Source organism: Diospyros lotus, chromosome 13 (genome assembly GCF_014633365.1).
Source record: "Diospyros lotus cultivar Yz01 chromosome 13, ASM1463336v1, whole genome shotgun sequence".
Classification (NCBI taxonomy): domain Eukaryota; kingdom Viridiplantae; phylum Streptophyta; class Magnoliopsida; order Ericales; family Ebenaceae; genus Diospyros; species Diospyros lotus.
Window position 1 is genome coordinate 25,005,647 of NC_068350.1, and position 20,511 is coordinate 25,026,157.

Genomic DNA, 20,511 nt, shown 5'->3' on the forward strand with positions numbered 1-20,511 from the left:
TTCAATATCACATACACCATGAGCTGAGATGGAACGAATTTTAAAGGGCCCGATCCACCTTGACTTGAGTTTTCCAGGAAACAGATGGAGCCTTGAATCGTAAAGTAGCACATGTTGACCTATACAAAGAATTTTCCTGTTAATATGCTGGTCATGCAATTTCTTCATGTGCATCTTAGAAAACTTGGCATTCTCAAATGCCTCGTTTCTAAGTTCCTCAAGCTCATTCAGTTGCAACTTTCTATTGAGTTCCACCTCTTCTAAACTTTCATTCATCTTCCTGATGGCCTAGTAAGCTTTGTGCTCAACCTCTACTGGCAGATGACATGGTTTTCCATAAACCAGTCAATAGGGAGACATGCCCAATATGGTTTTATGTGCAGTCCTATAAGCCCAAAGGGCATCAATCAACCTCAAAGACCAATCCTTTCGGTTGGAATTGACAGTTTTTTCTAAAATGCGCTTGATCTCCCTATTTGCCAATTCTGCCTGGCCATTTGTCTGAGGGTGGTATGGGGTTGAGACTTTATGAACTACCCCATATTTTTTCATTAGTTCTGCCACTAGCTTGTTACAGAAATGAGAACCCCCATCACTGATGATGGCACGAGGCATTCCAAACCTACTGAAAATGTTTTCTTTGAAGAATTTTACCACTATCCTGTGATCATTTGTCCTTGTTGGAATCGCCTCAACCCACTTGGAAACATAGTCTACGGCAAGAAGGATGTATTCATGGCCAAGCGAGTTAACAAAAGGGCCCATAAAATCTATTCCCCAACAATCGAAAATTTCAAGAACCAGAATGGGCTGCAAAGGCATCATACTCTTTTTTGTCAGACTTCCTAACCTCTGGCATCTATCACATGACAAGCAAAATTGGTGTACATCCCTAAACATGGTAGGCCAGTAAAATCCACTTTGTAGGATTTTTTCTATGGTTTTCCGGGTAGAGAAATGACCTCCACAAGCAAGGGTGTGACAGAAGTTCATAACACTATGTTGCTCATGTTCTGGAATGCATCTTCGCACAATTTGATCAGCACAATATTTAAACAGATATGGTTCATCCCAGAAAAATGTTCTGACCTTCCTGAAAAACTTTTGTCTATCTGGCTTAGTCCAATGACTGGGAACTGTACCTACAGCTAAATAATTAGCTATGTCAGCGTACCAAGGGGCAGAAGTCAATGTACTCACATGAAGAAGATGTTCATTAGGAAAGTTATCAGGAATGGAACCCTCAGTAAGATCCTGACCTGGGATTCTAGACAGATGGTTAGCTACAACATTTTCTACTCCTTTTTTATCCTTAATTTCTATGTGGAACTCTTGGAGGAGAAGAATCCACCTAATGAGGCGTGGCTTGGTGTTTTGCTTAGTGAGCAGGTATTTCAAAGCAGCGTGATCTGTGTACACAATCACCTTTGAACCTATCAGGTATGACCTAAATTTATCCAATGCAAACACCACAGCCAACAATTCTTTTTCTGTGGTAGTGTAATTTCTCTGGGCTTCATTTAAGGTTCTGCTAGCATAGTAAATGACATGGGGCTTCTTCTCTTTGCTTTGTCCTAACACAGCCCCTATGGCATAATCACTCGCATCACACATTAGTTCAAAAGGTAAAGTCCAGTCAGGAGGTTGTATGATGGGTGCAGTGATAAGTGCATGTTTCAGCTTCTCAAAGGCACTTTGACAATTTGGGGTCCACTCGAATGGAACGTCCTGAGACAACAGACAACACAAAGGTCTTGCTATTGTGCTAAATGAGGCAATAAATCTCCTGTAAAAGCCAGCGTGACCAAGAAAAGATCTAATGTCCTTGACATTTCTAGGGGCTGGAAGCTTCTGAATGGCTTCGACTTTGGCCTTGTCTACTTCTAGACCCCTAGATGAGACTATGTGTCCTAAGACAATGCCTTGGTTAACCATGAAGTGGCATTTCTCCCAATTGAGCACAAGATGAGTCTCCTCACAACGAATCAAAACCTTCTCCAGATTCTTTAAACACAAGTCAAAACTACTTCCATAAACAGAGAAGTCATCCATAAACATCTCCACGATATGTTCAGCCATTTCACTAAAGATACTCATCATACACCTTTGAAAGGTGGCAGGAGCATTACACAACCCAAATGGCATACGTTTATATGCAAATGTTCCAAAAGGGCAGGTGAAGGTTGTTTTCTCTTGATCTTCTAGTGCTACATCAATCTGATTATATCCTGAATATCCATCCAAAAAGCAGTAGAATGCTTGACCTGCTATCCTTTCAAGTGTTTGATCTAGAAACGGGCGGGGAAAATGGTTTTTTCTAGTCATGGAGTTGAGTTTTCTATAGTCTATGCACACACGCCAACCTGTTTGGAGGCGGATTGGGACTAACTCATTCTTCTCATTTTTCACCACAGTAACTCCGGACCGTTTAGGAACGACCTGAGTTGGACTAACCCATTTTGAATCAGATATTGGATAAATAATACCTGCATCCAGTAATTTGAGCACCTCTTTTCGAACCACTTCTTTCATGTTGGGATTTAGCCTTCTCTGCATTTGCCTCACTGGTTTTGAATTTTCTTCTAAGAAGATCCTATGGGTGCAAATTAGAGGGCTAATTCCATGCAAGTCTGATATGGTCCATCCTAAAGCCTTCTTGTGTGCTCTCAGTACTTTCATCAACTGCAGTTCTTGTTGGGTACTTAGGCTGGAAGAAATGACTACTGGGTATGTCTCTCCTTCTCCTAGAAAGGCATACTTCAACTCAAATGGCAGTGGCTTCTTTTCAGGAATGGGTGGACAACTCACAGAGGTTGATGGTTTGTTCAACGGTTCCACAGGTTCTAGCTTAGGAATCCATTGAGTCAAAGGCATCTCACTTTCCTTTTTGATATCTTCCAAATGATTATCTCCTTTCACAGTTTGAGTGACAAATTCTTTCTCAAAATACTCTTTAGATAGAGTTTGAATCAAATCTACCTCTTCTATCTCACTTTCAGTGTTCTGTTGTTTGGAAATTCTGAAAATATTCATCTCCACAGTCATGTTTCCAAATGACAGTTTCAAAACTCCATTCCTACAGTTAATGATTGCATTGGAAGTTGCTAGGAATGGTCTCCCCAAGATGACTAGAACTGGTGGTTGTGGACCATGATGGGGTTGAGTGTCTAGAACTATGAAGTCTACTGGGAAGTAGAATTTATCCACCTGAACTAAGTCATCTTCCACAATACCCCTAGGAACTTTGACTGATCTGTCTGCCAGCTGCAGAGTGACTCTGGTAGGCTTAAGTTCTCCCAAACCCAACTGTTGATAGACACTATAAGGCAATAGGTTGACACTTGCTCCTAAATCTAAGAGTGCCTGATCAACCTTCTAGCTTCCTATTATGCATGAGATGGTTGGACAGCCTGGGTCCTTGTATTTGGGAGGAGTCTTAAATTGCAAAATGGAGCTCACTTGCTCAGTCAGAAATGCTTTTCCATGCACGTTCACTTTTCTCTTTACAGTGCAAAGATCTTTTAGGAATTTTGCATATGAGGGTATTTGTTTGATCGCATCCAAGAGTGGAATATTGATCCTTACTTGTTTAAACACCTCATATATGTCAGCATTTTGTTGTTCTTTTTTTGTAACACTCAGTCTTTGAGGAAAAGGAGGTTTAGGATGATATTGACTTTCTCTTTCAATGTTCTTACCTTTTCCATCTTCTTTTTGTTTTTGCTTGTTTTTTTCTTCATTGTTTTCATTTTTTTCTAAGATTGGCTCCTGTCCTTCTGCTTTCTCTTCCTCAACAACAGTTTGGCTTATCCTAAGATCATTTGGTTTTTCAATCACCTTTCCACTTCTTAGGATAGTCACAGATTGGACTTGTTCATGTGCATTACTTTCACCACTAGAAGATTCCACCTGATTTGTTTGCCTAACTGGGTTAGGGTTGGTTTGTGAAGGGAATCTTCCAGGTTCTCTCACACTTAGTGTTTGGGTCAACTTTGTTATTTGGCTTCTCATATCCTCCACGGCTCTATTTGTTTGCTCTTGATTCTTTGTAAGCTGGGCAACCTGATTGTTGATTTCCGTTTGATTTTGAATGAACTGATGCAAGGTGTCTTCAAAAGATCTCCTGTGAGGAGGTTGGTAGGTATTGGATGAAGAACCTTGATTCTGTTGGAAGGATTGTTGATGTGCAGGGAAGGAGTTTTGAGAATGACTTCCAGCATCATGTCTCCATGAAAAATTGGGGTGATTCCTATTATTGGGATGGTAGGAGTTGTAGTTTTGATTGTTCCCGTAATAGGTTCCACTTTGATTTTGATTCTGTCTTCCCTCAAAATTGTGTGAATTATTGTTATTAGTCTGCCCATACAATACCTCCTTGAAAGCAGGTAGAGTAGGGCATTCTTCAGTTGCATGATCCATTGTTTCACACACAGCACATTTCACTTCCACTTGTTTAACAGATTGTACCTTTTTGGGCTCCATATTTTCAACTTTTTTTGTTAAGGCAGTTAGTCTTGCATTTAGATCATCATTCTCACTCAACTGGTATCTACCTCTCGGTTGTGGATTTTCCCTTAGATCAAATGAAGATGTTGGGCCAGCTTCCCAATTTCTTGTATTTTCAGCCAATGTGTCAAAGAAGTGAAACGCTTCTTCTGGAGTTTTCTCATAGAATTCTCCATTACACATTGTAGAAACCAACATTTTTAATTGGGGCGTGAGTGAGTCATAAAAGAAACTGACCACTCGCCATTGCTCAAAGGTATGGTGCGGACAAGTGTGGAGAAGATCTTTGAATCTTTCCCACGCTTGGGCAAAATTTTCACTTGATTTACAGGCGAAGTTCATGATTTGTCTTTGAAGAGTAGCGGTTCTGTTGGCAGGAAAATATTTTTTCAAAAAAGTTGCTTGCATTTCTCTCCAAGTTCCTATAGATCTAGGTAGGAGAGTGCCTAACTGATTAGTGATCAATTTTGTAAAAATTTTATTATAATTTCACCCTTATTTTGATCTTAAAATAGTTTAAATTGAATATTATTATGCATTTTGTGATTTTGTGCATGTTTAAAATATTAATATAAAAATATATATAAAATATAAAAAAAATAAATATAATATATATAATAATATAATAATATAAAAATATGGAAAGCCCAGGCCCAAGCCCAACACAAGTAAGGCCCAAGCCCAAGCCCAACACAAGGAAGGCCCAAGCCCAAGCCCAACACAAGGAAGGTTCAAGCCCAAGCCCAACACAAGCAAGGCCCAAGCCCAAAAATATGAAAAGCCCAAGTCTCACAAATTGATGACATCATCGCTTACATCATGGGTTGGAGTGACATCATCGCTTACATCATGGGTTGGAGTGACATCATCGCTTACATCATGAGTTGGAATTACATCATCGCTTACATCATTAATTAGATATTTTGTATTATTAAATTATATAATTGAATAGTTTCCATTACATTTTCTAGCCTATAAATAGAGCACTTAGGGTGCATTTGTAAGGATTGGATTTTCTTATAATGAAAGTATAATTGTGATATTTAGATTTCTCTCTTAAATTTTCAACTTTAGTTTCTATATAGTTTTGTTCTTAGAATTTTTCTCTTAAATCTTTAACCTTTGTTTCCATATAGTTGTATTATGTTATTCATATTGTCTTTTTATTATATACCGCCTATATGGTCGGTTCAAAATAGTCTTTCAATTATTGTCTTTCAATTACATACCGCCTATATGGTCGGTTCAAAATAGTCTTTCAATTATTGTCTTTCAATTACATACCGCCTATATGGTCGGTTCAAAATAGTCTTTCAATTATTGTCTTTCAATTACATACCGCCTATATGGTCGGTTAAAAAATAGTCTTTTAAATACTGTCTTTTAATTCCCGTTATTTAAATTCCTGCCAATTTATTTTAAAATGAAGATGAGTAGCTAAATCCATTCTTGGGTTAAGGCAAGGACAGTGTCCAACGCCAATGATTCCCAAAGAAAGCTGCGCTTAAAATATGTAATATTAATCTGATTCAATTTGAGCAGTGTGCGTATAGTGTATCTTTAAGTTTGGATTGAAGCATAAGCCTAACTTAGAATTTTCATGCCACGTATGGAGATTGCTAGATCTGGAAACGTTTTCATACCCAAGCCTAAATGATTAATCTATATCTATAAATTCTGTCTATGGAATATAGTTCAATTTATGGTAATTGCTTAACTTAGAATTTCCATGCCATGTATGGATATTGCTTAAACAAGAATTACCATTATCTTGAACTAAATTTACTAACAGAGCTGTAAAACTTAATTTAGATGAATATTGCTGATCTTTTCTATCAAATTGGGAATTAATTGGTTTTGACACTGAAATTGCCTTGACCCAAGCTACTTAAATTCAGTATTAGTTTAGCTTTAATTATTGTCTTTAGATCATCTTAATTACCTCTTAAAATCAAATATTTTGTGATCTTCATTTTCATCAATAAATAATCTCCCTGTGAATCGACTCGGACTCACCGAAATATAAATTTAAAATTGTACTACACGCACACTCGCACACTGGCGAGTATAATCGCCCTACACCTGCTTTAATAAGAGGATTGACGTCGGATGAATTTGGTTGTAGTTTTGATAAATAAATGTGCAGGGTAGTGTAGCAGTCACTAACCACATTTTTGCCTTATCTTTCAGTGAGAATGGGAAAAGTTTTAACCTTACAACATCCTCATTTACTGTATGATCCATGCAAGTGCTACATACTTCCTCGAATTCCTTCATATGAGTGTATGGATTTTCAGAATCCATACCATGGAATGTGGGCAACAATTGGATTGTGCCAGGTTTGAAATTGAACCTATGGTGATTTATGGGAAGGATGATACACGAGGGTGTTGTCTGTCTTGGAGGGTGAAGGTACTCTCTAAGAGGTCTAATCAATTCCTGATCAACAGGTTCAGGGTCACCGTGGTCACTCCCATGTTCAGACATGTTGTTTGGTTGAGCCATAAATGAGTGTGGCAATGAAAACTCAAAATCAGATGGAGTACTTTCTGAATGTAACACTTGTTCAACCACTCTACCAGATCTAAGTCTCATACACCAGACCAAACAGACAGAGAAGAGAAATTAAAGAACAGAAGTAAAAAGAAAAAGGACTAGGGATGATTATTTGGCTTACCTTAATCTCCCCGGCAACGGCGCCAAAATTTGCTGCTTCGCTCACCCTGTATTTATCACTTTTTGTATTTTTCTTTCACTAATTCAGCTGATTTAGCAACTAATTATGTTCACAGATAGGATGAGGCATTTAGACTCGCCAGTGCATGAGTGTGATTGTAGCAAAAAATTTATATGTAATTTTTCCGGGCAAGACCAGGTCGACTCACAGGGAGATTACTCATGGAAGGAGATAACCACGCCAGTTCTTTTGATTAACGGAATAATAAAATGAGATAAAACTAAATGTGATATAACTGTAATCTGGAAATGGAGAGATCTTGAGTCAAGACAAATCTGGTGCCAAACCCAACTGATTCACCATATAGCTTTCTGTGATGTAACTAGCAGCTCAAATAGCTTGGGTTTTCAACCATTAAATGTACTACTGAGATGATGATAACTCTTTGCTCAAGCAACCTCCATACATGACATGGAGACTCTAAGGTAAGAAGCTATCATAAATCAGTGTATAAATAATGTTTTGACAAAATAATTGCTCGGGGCTTGGGTATGAGAACGTTTCCAGGTCAAGCAGCCCCCATACATGGCATGGAGACTCTAAGTTAGGCGTACGAACCAATCCAAGCCTGAGGTTTTCGTTAATAACATTTCCCAAACTGCTTTTGCTTTTGTTACTTTGACATATGGAGTTCTGTTATATTGACTCATCAGTGGCTTTGGGCACCATCTTTGCCTTAACCCAAGAATCGAATTAGCCACACATCTTCATAGGAAGTGCACGACTAAAACTAATCTCTACAGATGAATACACGATTCGTAAAGGAAATAAACTGAGACAATAGATAAGAACTTGGTAAACTACTGCTGTATTGATTACTGAAACGAACTACAACTTGAAGTAGAAATTAAAATGGACTTGTAATACAGAGCTCAGAATTAGCAAGAACAACTAGAGTAACTGAAGTGCTATACGCAAAGAAATAAATACAGACAAGAACAAAAGTAGGAGCACAGACAAAAGGAAAAGAAAAAAAAACTCTGCACTTTCCAATGATCTTCTCTTTTTTTTGTGTTGTTTTTCTTAGTATCTTCTGCCCTCGCCAACTTCTGATTCCAAAGAATGTTGGTCCCTTTTTAAGCTTATGGCGCATGGAAGTGGGGACCATTTGAAAAGTTGTTCAAAAAGTTGGTTGAATTTACCTTAGAGCCACCGCGTGTATTTGCGCATGTCAGAATGTTTGTTCGGCTGCTCATTCGAATGACTAGCAGAGATATTCGAATGCTTGCTGAGTTTCTTTTGGATGATCGGCTCATTCGAATGAATTTTAGTCCTATTCGAATGAATTTCATGCTTTACTGTTCCTTACACGGCGATTTTCTCGGTCATTCGAATGCAACAGTACTTTTATTCGAATGAATTTCTAATTTTTCTCTTGACTTCTTCATTGCATTCGGATGACTTGGAGAGCATTCGAATATGGAATTCCTTGGGTTGCTTCTCATTCGAATTACTCAGCCTTCATTCGAATAGATTTCCTTTCTTCTTCAACTTCATTCGAATGACTTGGATTTCATTCGAATATGTCTTCACTGCTTCCAAACGATGTGCTCATCCGAATTTCTTCTTACGCTCGGCTCATTCGAATGACTTGGATTTCATTCGAATATCTCTTCACTGCTTCCAAACGATGTGCTCATCCGAATTTCTTCTTATGCTCGGCTCATTCTAATGACTTGGATTTCATTCGAATATGCACAATCTTATCTGGAGATCTTGATTTTTGTTACTTCTTATTCGAATTAGGCCAAGCTTATCTGAATACATACCCGATATCTTGCATATTCGAATGTCTGAATGATTTATTCGAATGTTTGAGCAGCTTTCTTTTGTTTTGCTCCATATTTGAATACCTTTGAAGACTCATTCGAATGGCTTTGACTTTCATTAGGACACCTTTATTTCTTGACTTTTTATTCCTCTTTCAATCATGCTTTTGGAGAGTATGAGTCATTCTTTCATCTCTTTTCCTTCTTTTGGGCTGCAACAAGCAATTCTGGAGATTTTAAGTCGATCAAATGGATTAGGAGGTAATAAAAACATAACAAATATTGCATTTTTTTTAACATCAATCACTTAAGTGTAATTAGTAGATCTCCAAGTGCAATTGTCAAAAACCTTCAAGTGAGATTATGAGGAAATTGATGGGCTAATGTGTAATATGTATAAATATATATATATGTACTGTGGGCGTGAGGGAGCTTCTAGGAAGCTTCCTTTGTCTCTTCCTTTGCCTCTGAAATTGAAGTGACTGAGAGAGGGGAGCAGAGTGAGAGCTAGTGGCCAAGAGGGAGAGCAATGCGCGGGAGAGAGGGGCCGATGATGGAAGATGGAGGCCGGTAGTAGCTGTAGCGGCCTGAAGAAGCCGCAGAATCGGCCATGGCCAAGGGAGGCAGCGCCACTCAAAGCTTGAGCAGAGCTGGAAGCACACATAGGGAGCCGAGGTTGCTCACTTAAGGAGGAAGCTGGCCGATTGAAGGCAGCTCAAAGCAAGAAGAATTGGCCATGGCTGCGGCTTGAAGTAGCCGCGATGGTGGTCATGGCCAAGCGAACAGCAACAGCAGCACGAGCAGTGTGCGTGCACGGGTGAGCCAGCTGCGGCGGAGTTGGTCCAGCAAGCACGCAAGCTGGCTTGCGATGGTGTCGTCGCTGATTGGGGGAAGCGCGAGGAGGTGCTCGGAATCGATGGGGATGGCCGGATGTGCGGCCATGCAGCCGCAGAGCTGCTGTTGCCAACCCCTCTCTCATCACTAGTCCTCCATATGGCCATAGGTCCACTCGAACACAAAACATGCAATAAGACCATTACATGTAACTCATTCAAAACATGTACAAATGCAAGCAAACCCCACCACTTGGGGTTATCCCTTACCTCTTTTCTTCTTGAAGCTTCAAGCCTCCACTTGCCAAGACTCTCTCTTTGGCTTTCAACCACCTTAAGAAAATATTCTTAAAACATTAGAGATCTTGAAGACTAAAGAATGAAAGAAGAATGAAGACTTTCCTACTCATTTGAAGATATTTAACTAAGACTTACCTCTTGCTTGCCTTTCTTCTTCCTTCTCCTAGTCTTCTTCTTATTTTCTTTCTCTTTACATGTGGGAAAACCTTGAACTAAATTCTCAACTCCCTATTTATAGAGATTTCTTACTCAATCCATGCCAAAACTATAGATTACATCTTAGCCATTGGTTTTTCTTTAATTCAAGAGACTAAATCTAAACCCTCAAATACAAGCACAATCCTTTTGCTTCTTCTAAACTCAATCTTAGCCTTTGATTTTAAGAGAACTCATCTCTAGTCTCTAGAGAAACATAATCCAAGAGACTTAGTCTCTTTAAATCTCATCCCTTTATTTTCTTTGGAGATTAAATCCTCTCCCTCCCTTATCTTTCTTCTTGAAACTATCCTACCCATGTAGGCTTAAATCCCAGCCATTGGATTTCTTCAAATTTCAAGTCTCAATCACCACCATTGGATCAAGGCTACATCTCTCATAATTCTCCAATTTTTCAAAATTAATAAATAATGACTAATTTCAAGATTGACCATTTTCTCCATTTTCCATTTAATTTAAATCCCATAACTTTTCAAGCAATTAATGGAGACTATTATCTTTTCTTTTTGATTTAATTTAAATTGCTCTTGAAAGACATAATGCCTTTTTCTTTGGAATTTAATTTAATCCACCAATTTCCCACATAAATGCATGACTAATTTCCATTTAATATGGAATTTCTTTTATTCTCTCCATAATGACTCTCATTTAATGCTTGAGAGACTAATTTCTTTTTCTTTTTGAATTTCTTTAAATCCTAGTCTTGCTTCACAAGATCATGCCAAGTGTCACCAATTACACTTAATCAAATAATTTCTTATTCCCAAATTAAATTAAATCCCATTCCATGAGATTTTGCCAAGTGTCACCAATCTAACCTACTTGGCTTCCATTTTAATTTCTAATTATCCATGCATTTAAACAAGAATTAAATTCTCCCAAAATAAATTCTCCAATATAAATAGTTTCTCCAAAATAATTTGCTCTTTTATGGGACGGGACTCCAAATTACCTTTTTGCCCCTCCCAAGGCATCCTATATATTATGTGCCTTTTCTTTAATTCAAGGGAAATTATGGAAATTTCCATGTACCAATATTCTCTTAATTGATAAAATCTATCATGACTCATCAAGGGTATTACACCTTAGCACTTATGTAGCCTTCACTCCCTTTACTTTAAAAGGAGACTTAGTCATTTTGCCAAGCAAATAAGATTCATAAGCACCTTATGATTCATAATCAAATGTGCCAAGATATCCAGTTTTATACAAATTGGATGTGTGAGTCTCATTTATATGGCCAAGGTGACAATGCTATAAATATGTGCTATATAAATCACCTGATTTAATTCGCTTAATATTTATGTTATTAATAGGAGTATCAACATCAAAGACATACAAATCGTTACGTACTGTTGCTTTACCATAAAACAACTCATTTTTATAAAATGAACAACTATTGTCCTTAAATAAAAATGATAATCCATCATTGTCAAACAAGAATTAGAAATTATATTCCTAGTCAAACTAGGATTGTAGTAACAGTTATGCAACTCCAATACAAGTCCTATAGGCAATGTTAATAAATAGGTCCTTACAATTAATGGAACAACTCTTAATCCATTTCTCACGTCTGGGTACACTTTTCCTATTATTAATCTCCTCGTACTCCTAAGCCCATACACGAAAGTGTAAATATGAGCACTAGATCCAGTATCTAATACTCATGTGGAATGATCAAAAGTAGATAGATTAATTCCAATAACATAAATACCTGAAGTGCCCTGAGTAGAACTCTTCTTACTCTACACTTCCCAGTTTATCATAGTGGAGATAGATCGCATCCTCTTTACCCTTTGGGTTTTAGTCTTCTGGACACTTCCAGATTGCGCTATGGAAGAACTTTTCTTCCTTTTGGGTTTCTTACTCTTGGACTTGCCCCTGTGCGCCTTGGTCCCTTTAACTACGAGAACACTTCCCTTGCCCTATAATCAATTTTAGGCTCGGTGTCCCTTAGTGTAACGCCCAAGATTTTAAAACTGAAATATAATGTAATACTTGGGATTTTTAGCTTCTAATACTTGAGGAAATATGTCCTTTCAAGGGATTATAGAAACCTTGAGACAAATGATCAGTTTTTGAGCCAGTGGCAAAATGGTAAATATTGAAGTTCGGGTAAAAATGTAATTTACCTAAAATCTTGGGGTATTAGCGTAATTTATCCTTTCTTCGGGGGCTAAAATGCAATTAAAAAATAGCCCGGGGACTAAGTTGCAAGGGCCTAAGTGCAAATTATCCGAAAATTTTGGGCCAAGGTGCAATTCTTGAAACCTAAAAATATCTCATCAAAATATCTCAAACTAAATAGTTAAAGTAACCAAATATAGCTAACTAGTTAAAGGTGTAATGATGGGATATGGAGAAAATCAATTAACCATGTGGGTGTAATGATGGGATATGTAGAAACTCAAATAACCATGTCGGAGTAATGATGGGAAATGTAGAAAATAAATTAACCATGTGGAGTAATGATGGGAAATGTAGAAAAATGAATTAAATCGTATGAGATGTAATGATGGAAGTGTTGAAAATGTAATTAAGCATATGAGGTTCAAAATATCAAGGACACATGGCAAGCTTCCACTGGTCATTACAAAGATAAGATAAGAACACATGGATATAAATGATTATATGGGACACATGGCACCATTTGATAAGAACACATGGATAGAAATGATTATATAGGATATTTGGCAATGTGAACACTTGGGAGTCATGATGAGTCCCAAATAATTACATGACACGTGGCAGGTTATGATTTGTTGGATAATTCTATAAATAGAACCTTTGGGTGAGTTTTGGGTATTCCAAATCAATCGAAGCTAAGTTTATGCCATATTGAGAGGTGTAAAGGTGAAGCCTTAAACATTCAAATCTCATCAAACCAAGTTGAGGTAAGTACATTATGAACTATTTATGATGTTTAAGCATGTCCATGAACTATGTTATGTGGTCCCTCATGTTATGTTATGTTCACGCAAGTTTCGGGACCGGAGCTCGGTAGCGCTACGCACGAGGGTTCTTACCCCTGCAAGTTGGTGGAACCTCTCGTGTCTCCATATGATATGTTATGTTATGTCATGACTTGTTTAAATACATATGATGGTTCTCTTGTACTTACTGAGATTTGCGTAATCTCACCCCTTATATTTCCCCCGCAGGTGATTATGAATGAGGAGATTGGGACGTGGAGCGTGGTGGATCAATGAAAAAGATTTTTTCAAGAATTTAAGTTTTAGTTTCCTTTTGAAACAAAGTTCTTGGGGTTGAACTCTGATCTTTTCTTATATGTATGCCATAAAGCATGTCTTGGATTTTTATCTAATTTCAAGGAAGTATGAGTTTGGCTTTAAGCTCCGGATATTTTTATATATGTTATTGCTATAAAGAATCTTCGCGAAGTCTCGTTTCTTCTGTTGAAACCATGTTTCCATGTCAAACTTTATATTTACACAAAACGTGCTTTGAATTTTTATTATGTTCTAAACTTTACTTAAGTTTATAGAAGTCTGGTTTCTCCAATTTTTCTGCGCTAAACCTTAAAGTTCGTTCGAATATTATTATTTATTGTTAAGCATGTAAGTAAGTTACGGGTGTCACATAGTGGTATCAGAGCAAGTTTTACTTTCCTGTAGACTCAAATTGTTTTGAAAGAAAATTTTGTACTTTTAGTAAAATTTGTAAGGAAATTCTTTTAAGGAAACATGAAAATCCACCACGTCCCGTTCAAGCTTCTGATCTCCGGGTAAGTTATAAGAATTGCTATGCTTATTCTTTATGGATACTATCTTCATGCAAGCCATATCCCCCTTAACTATGCAATTATTCTCTCAAGCTATATTTATGAGCATATGTTGTTATATGTATGCACACGTATGAAGCTCATGTTGGAATAAGTATGTGAGAGATATGATTCTTATTTGCCATTAATTAGTATGTGTTTTTCGCTAGTGATATTGCTCCAAACTCAAGAGTTTATGATTATAGCGGAAATACTTGTTTAGGAAGGGCTTATTAGAATGAAAGCAATTAGGAATCAAGTCTATCAAGAAGAGCTTGCATAATGAATCGTAATTAAACATAGATCTATTGTTGAGTTTATTGATATGTGTGATCGCGCTAAGGGCTTTGTCAAAAAGACCTAAACTGTCTAAGGCGAGCTTGGGACTTAAGTGGTCCACGTGACCCCCCTCCTTACCTGGAAGCTCCTTAGTTGCGTGTTATACATATTGGTATATGAAATGATGGACTAACAAATCATAGTTAATACGAAGTTCCACAATAGTACTCTTTATCCTTAAGGACCCTACATTCAGGAATTAATTATTCTTTTTCACATAAGGTTATGGAAACCCGTGCAAGAAGTGCCAATAGTAGGGGCAGGCAACCGCAAAATGAGGCTAGCGAAACCAACAACCTCAACGGGCAGTTCATGCAGTTCATTGATGCCATCTGCAACATGACGCCACTTGCCACACCACCAGTTGCACCTCCCCAAGAAAACCTAAGAAATAATACTACCCTGGTTGAGCAGTTTTGGAAGCTTCAACCTCCAACTTTTGAGGGTGGGTTGGACCCTCTGGTAGCTGAAGATTGGATAGCAGCAATTGAACGGATCTTTAATCTCATAGATTGTTCAGACCCTAGGAAGGTAACTTGTGCTACATATATGTTACAACATGGAGCAAGGCATTGGTGGGATTCTACTGCCAGATCCCGACCCCAGGGACATGGGTGGACCTGGGATCAGTTCAAGGAACTTTTTCTTAAGAAGTATTACCCCGCTAACATCCGTAACCAGAAGGAAGCAGAGTTCCTCATGTTAAAACAAGGTAGCTTGACCTTAATTGAATACGAAAGGAAGTTTGATGAGCTATCACGTTTTACCCCAGCCTTAGTGGATACAGAACAAAAGCGGGCAAGGCGCTTTGAACAAGGGTTGAGAGATGATTTACGGCAGGCAGTCGTAACTTTTGAGTTAGGCACGTATCATGAGGTGCTAGCTAAGGCCCAACTGGCGAACTTTAGAGAAAGCTCCAGCAGCAATAGCAAGCTATCGCAGTCTGGACCACTAGAAAAATGTAAGTGGGAGGATAAAGGTAAAGGAAAGCAGGATTATTCGAAGAAGAATAAAGGAGGCGATCCAACATCAGGGTATTATCAACTGAACCTAGTGTGTGGCAAATGTCAGAAGCGTCATACTGGACTGTGTCTCATGGGAACCGGCGCCTGTTACAATTGTGGTGAAATGGGTCATGTTGCCAAATTCTGTCCCAAGGGTCATCTAAAGAAACAACAGCAACAGCCATATCAACAGAAGCCAGGAAATCCCCCAAAGGGTCAAGCTAGGGTTTATGCTCTCTCAAGGCAAGAGGAGGATCAAGATCATAACGTATTCGCAGGTAACATCCTCATCTCTAGAATACCTGCTTATACTTTGTTTGATTCTGGTTCCACCCATTCTTTTATATCCCCTAAGTTTGCAAGTAAACTTAACGCATATGTGGAACATGTAAGTACTCCCTTAGGAGTAACGATACCCTCAGGAGGTATAATAAGCACGAATCATGTAGTAAGAACAGCTAAGGTGGAGGTCAAGGGAAATTTTTTAGAAACGACCTTATATGTCTTAGATATGCAAGAATTCGACGTGATTTTGGGAATGGACTGGCTTTCCAAGCACTATGCGACCATTCTATGCTTCAAAAAGGAAATAGTTTGTAAGTATCCTGAAGGGATAGAACTTTGCCTTTCAATGGCTGAGACAAAACACCTTCCCCGTGTCAGTTCAGCATTAAAGGCTAAGAAACTATTGCAGTCAGAAGGATGTATTGGATTCTTAATGTCAGTGATGGTTAAGGGAGGAAAAGAATTAACAGTGAATGATGTTAAAGTAGTAAAGGACTTTCCAGAGGTCTTCCCTGATGACCTGACTGAAATGCCACCAGAACGAGAAGTAGAGTTCACTATTGATCTAGTGCCCGGTTCCGCACCTATTTCTAAAGCTCCTTATAGGATGGTACCAAAGGAGCTACACGAGTTGAAAACCCAGTTAGAGGAACTTTTGGGGAAAGGATTTATTCGACCAAGTGTATCCCCCTGGGGAGCACCGGTATTATTCGTCAAGAAGAAAGATGGATCAATGAGGATGTGCATCGATTACCGAGAATTGAATAAGATTAGTATTAAGAACAAGTATCCTCTTCCCAGGATCGAGGACTTGTTTGATCAGTTACAAGGTGCACGAGTATTCTCAAAGATTGATCTAAGGTCAGGATATCACCAGTTGAGGATCAAATCTAGTGACATCTCGAAGACAGCTTTCAGAACTCGGTATGGTCATTATGAGTTTTTAGTCATGCCCTTTGGCTTGACTAATGCGCCTGGAGTTTTTATGGACTTAATGAATCGAGTTTTCTATGAGTACTTGGATAAATTTGTCATTGTCTTTATCGATGATATATTGGTGTATTCTCGAAGTGAAGAAGAGCATGAAAAACATTTGAGGGTTGTTTTAGGGATCTTGAAGGAAAAGAAGCTATTTGCAAAATTCAAGAAATGCGAGTTTTGGTTGGAGCGGGTGGTATTCCTTGGACTTGTTGTCACAGCTCAAGGAATAGAAGTGGACCCCAGCAAAGTAGAAGCGGTATTAAATTGGTCAAGACCAACCAATGTAAATGAGGTTCGCAGCTTTTTGGGTTTAGCTGGATACTATAGGAGGTTCATTGAAGGGTTCTCCAAATTGGCAGGGCCTTTGACACAGCTGACTCGCAAAGGTACTAAGTTTGAATGGACAGAGAAATGTGAAACTAGTTTTGAAGAATTAAAGAAGAGGCTGGTCAACGCGCCAGTATTAACTATTCCTGAAGGGTCAGGAGGTTTTGTTATTTATAGTGATGCGTCCAAACAAGGAATTGGATGCGTATTGATGCAAAAAGGTAAGGTAGTTGCATATGCATCAAGGCAGTTGAAGCCTTATGAGCAAAACTATCCTACACATGACCTAGAACTTGCTGCAGTAGTGCATGCCTTGAAAATCTAGAGACACTATCTATACGGAGGTAAATGCGATATCTATACCGATCATAAGAGCCTTAAGTACATCTTCACACAAAAAGAGTTGAATATGAGGCAAAGGAGATGGATGGAATTGGTGAAGGATTATGATTGTGAAATCCACTACCACCCCGGCAAAGCAAACGTAGTGGCTGACGCCTTGAGTAGAAAGAAAATGGGCCAAGTAGCAACTTTGACATCACAAAAGCCTTTGTGGAAGGAGTTCGAGAGGTTAAGCCTCGAGATTGTCACTACGCCATCTAATTCTAATGCTCGTATGGCAGCACTCTCTGTCCGACCGACTCTCTGTGATCGGATTAAGAGCTATCAGAAGGGAGACCAATTCTTTGAGTACATCAAGGCTGAGGTTAATATTGAGAAGCGGAAGGACTTCACAATAGCTAGTGATGACACACTCTACTACCATGGGAGACTGTGTGTGCCAAACTTTGAGGAAATAAGGCAAGAAATTCTAGAAGAAGCCCACTCCACTCCTTATTCTGTACATCCTGGAAGTACAAAGATGTATCGTGACCTGAAGGCAGTGTTTTGGTGGAGAAATATGAAAGAAGACATAGCTAAATTTGTTGAGAAGTGTTTGATATGTCAGCAAGTGAAAGCTGAGCACCAACGACCAGCAGGGTTACTGCAACCATTGGAGGTTCCAGAGTGGAAATGGGAACATGTGACGATGGACTTTGTTGTAGGATTTCCAAAATCAGTAACAAGACATGAGGCTATTTGGGTGATTGGCCGGCTATCGAACCACTCCAGAATTAGAGATCTATGTTTGCATCTCTTCTCTAGTTTGCAGCAAAGTGCACCCTAGGTCATCTCTCACAAGGAGCCTCACTTTCTTCTACCAACAAAGGAGAACCAACATAACCAACGGTTTGTTTAGGGGGGGGGTTTTGACAGAAAACTAATTGGCAAAACAGAAAGATAAAGATGGATGAAAAATCAGTAAAAGATATGCAACCGGCTGTGTATTTGTCTCCTATGTGAAATCTTCCTCGTCCAACCTATATACCTTGGCTTGCTAGATGTTTTGATGTCCGGATAACAAACTCAAAGCATCCCCAACAACCGTCCAAGGATTAGACTGATTGGAACAACAAAATGAATACAGAAATCTCTTGTAAACAAAATGCAGCCATTCACTCTCTATTCAACCTATCCGGACCTATGCAAGAACAACCGTTCAAGCACATAATATTCATTTCCTAGATGTTATACCAACCGGCTATAACATTCTGCTCTCTAAAGCATTTAACAGAAAATGAAACCATGCAAATTCACACAAACCTGCCATGAACTCCATGCATTCACAAATCTGCCCAAACTAAACCAAATAGAAATGAATAAGAAACAAACAACAAACCAGATTCTTGTAGCTCATCCGGGACTCAAATTCCACATGGATTCAAGACTCACAACTGGTTACAAATGCTCTAGCCTATCATTACAGCAAGGAAAACAAAATGGAACAAAAGATGTAGAAAACAGAAAAATGCTACAACAACAAAAACGGGCAGAATCCTCTCTCTTTTCTCCTCCTTTTCTATCTCCTCATATTCTGAAAATTAATGCTAAGAGGCCTTAAATACATGGCCAAGAAAGGAAAGGCTAGGGAGGCTAGGGTTGGGCCTAGCCCAACAGAAAACAAGTGAGCCCAAAACAGCACAATGAGTAGCCCAAGTCTGCTCCTTGAAAGTAGGCCCAAGCTCATCCAATATTCCCTAAAGCCTGGATCCATAGAGTAGAGGTAAGATAGAAAATAGTGCAAGGACAATTTGAAGCATAATAAAATAGAAACAATGAAATATCAGCAAAAATTGCTTCAAATGGCCTAATAAGAATGAGGTGAAATGCCAAAATATGGTATAAATATGCATGCTATCAGTGATCGTGGATTGACTTACCAAATCAGCTCACTTCTTACCTATTCGGATGACATTTACAATGGATCAGCTGGCACGACTGTATGTTAAGGAAATAGTAAGACTACATGGTGTTCCAGTTTCCATTGTATCGGATAGGGACCCGAGATTCACATCTAACTTTTGGAAAAGCTTACACAGAGCCATGGGAACCAAATTGAGTTTTAGTACAGCTTTTCATCCTCAGACAGATGGACAATCTGAAAGGACAATACAAACTTTAGAGGATATGCTTCGTATTTGTACCCTAGAATTTGGTGGACATTGGGAGAAACATCTACCATTAATTGAATTCGCATACAACAATAGTCACCATGCATCTATTGGCATGGCACCCTATGAGGCGCTATATGGAAGGAAATGCAGATCACCTGTTCATTGGAATGAAGTAGGCGAGCGGAAGATTTTGGGTCCAGAGATTGTGGAACAAACTGTACAAGCTATTGAAAAGATCAATGATAGTATGAAGAAGGCTCAGGATAGACAAAAAAGCTATGTAGATAAAAGAAGAAGGGATTTGGAGTTTTCCATTGGTGATAAGATATTCTTAAAAGTTACACCCATAAAAGGAGTTTTACGATTTGGGAAGAAAGGAAAGCTTAGACCTCGATTTATAGGCCCGTTTGAGATCTTAAAGCGGGTTGGGAACGTTGCTTATCAGCTAGCCTTACCACCAAATCTCTCAGCAGTACATGACGTTTTTCATGTATCAATGCTCAGAAAGTATGTCCCCGACCCAACCCATGTAATAAAGCATCAACCATTAGAGATACAGCAAGACTTGAAATATGAGGAGGCACCAATAAGCATTGTTACTCGAGAGACACGAAGGCTTCGCAATAAAGATATACCGTTGGTTAAGGTGTTATGGCAACATCATTCAGTTGAAGAAGCAACATGGGAGCGTGAGGACGAGATGCGATCCAAATATCCTCAGCTGTTTGATGACGAGAAGTAAGGTAAATTTTCGAGGACGAAAATTTTTTTTAGGAGGGTAGATTGTAACGCCCAAGATTTTAAAACTGAAATATAATGTAATACTTGGGATTTTTAGCTTCTAATACTTGAGGAAATATGTCCTTTCAAGGGATTATAGAAACCTTGAGACAAATGATCAGTTTTTGAGCCAGTGGCAAAATCGTAAATATTGAAGT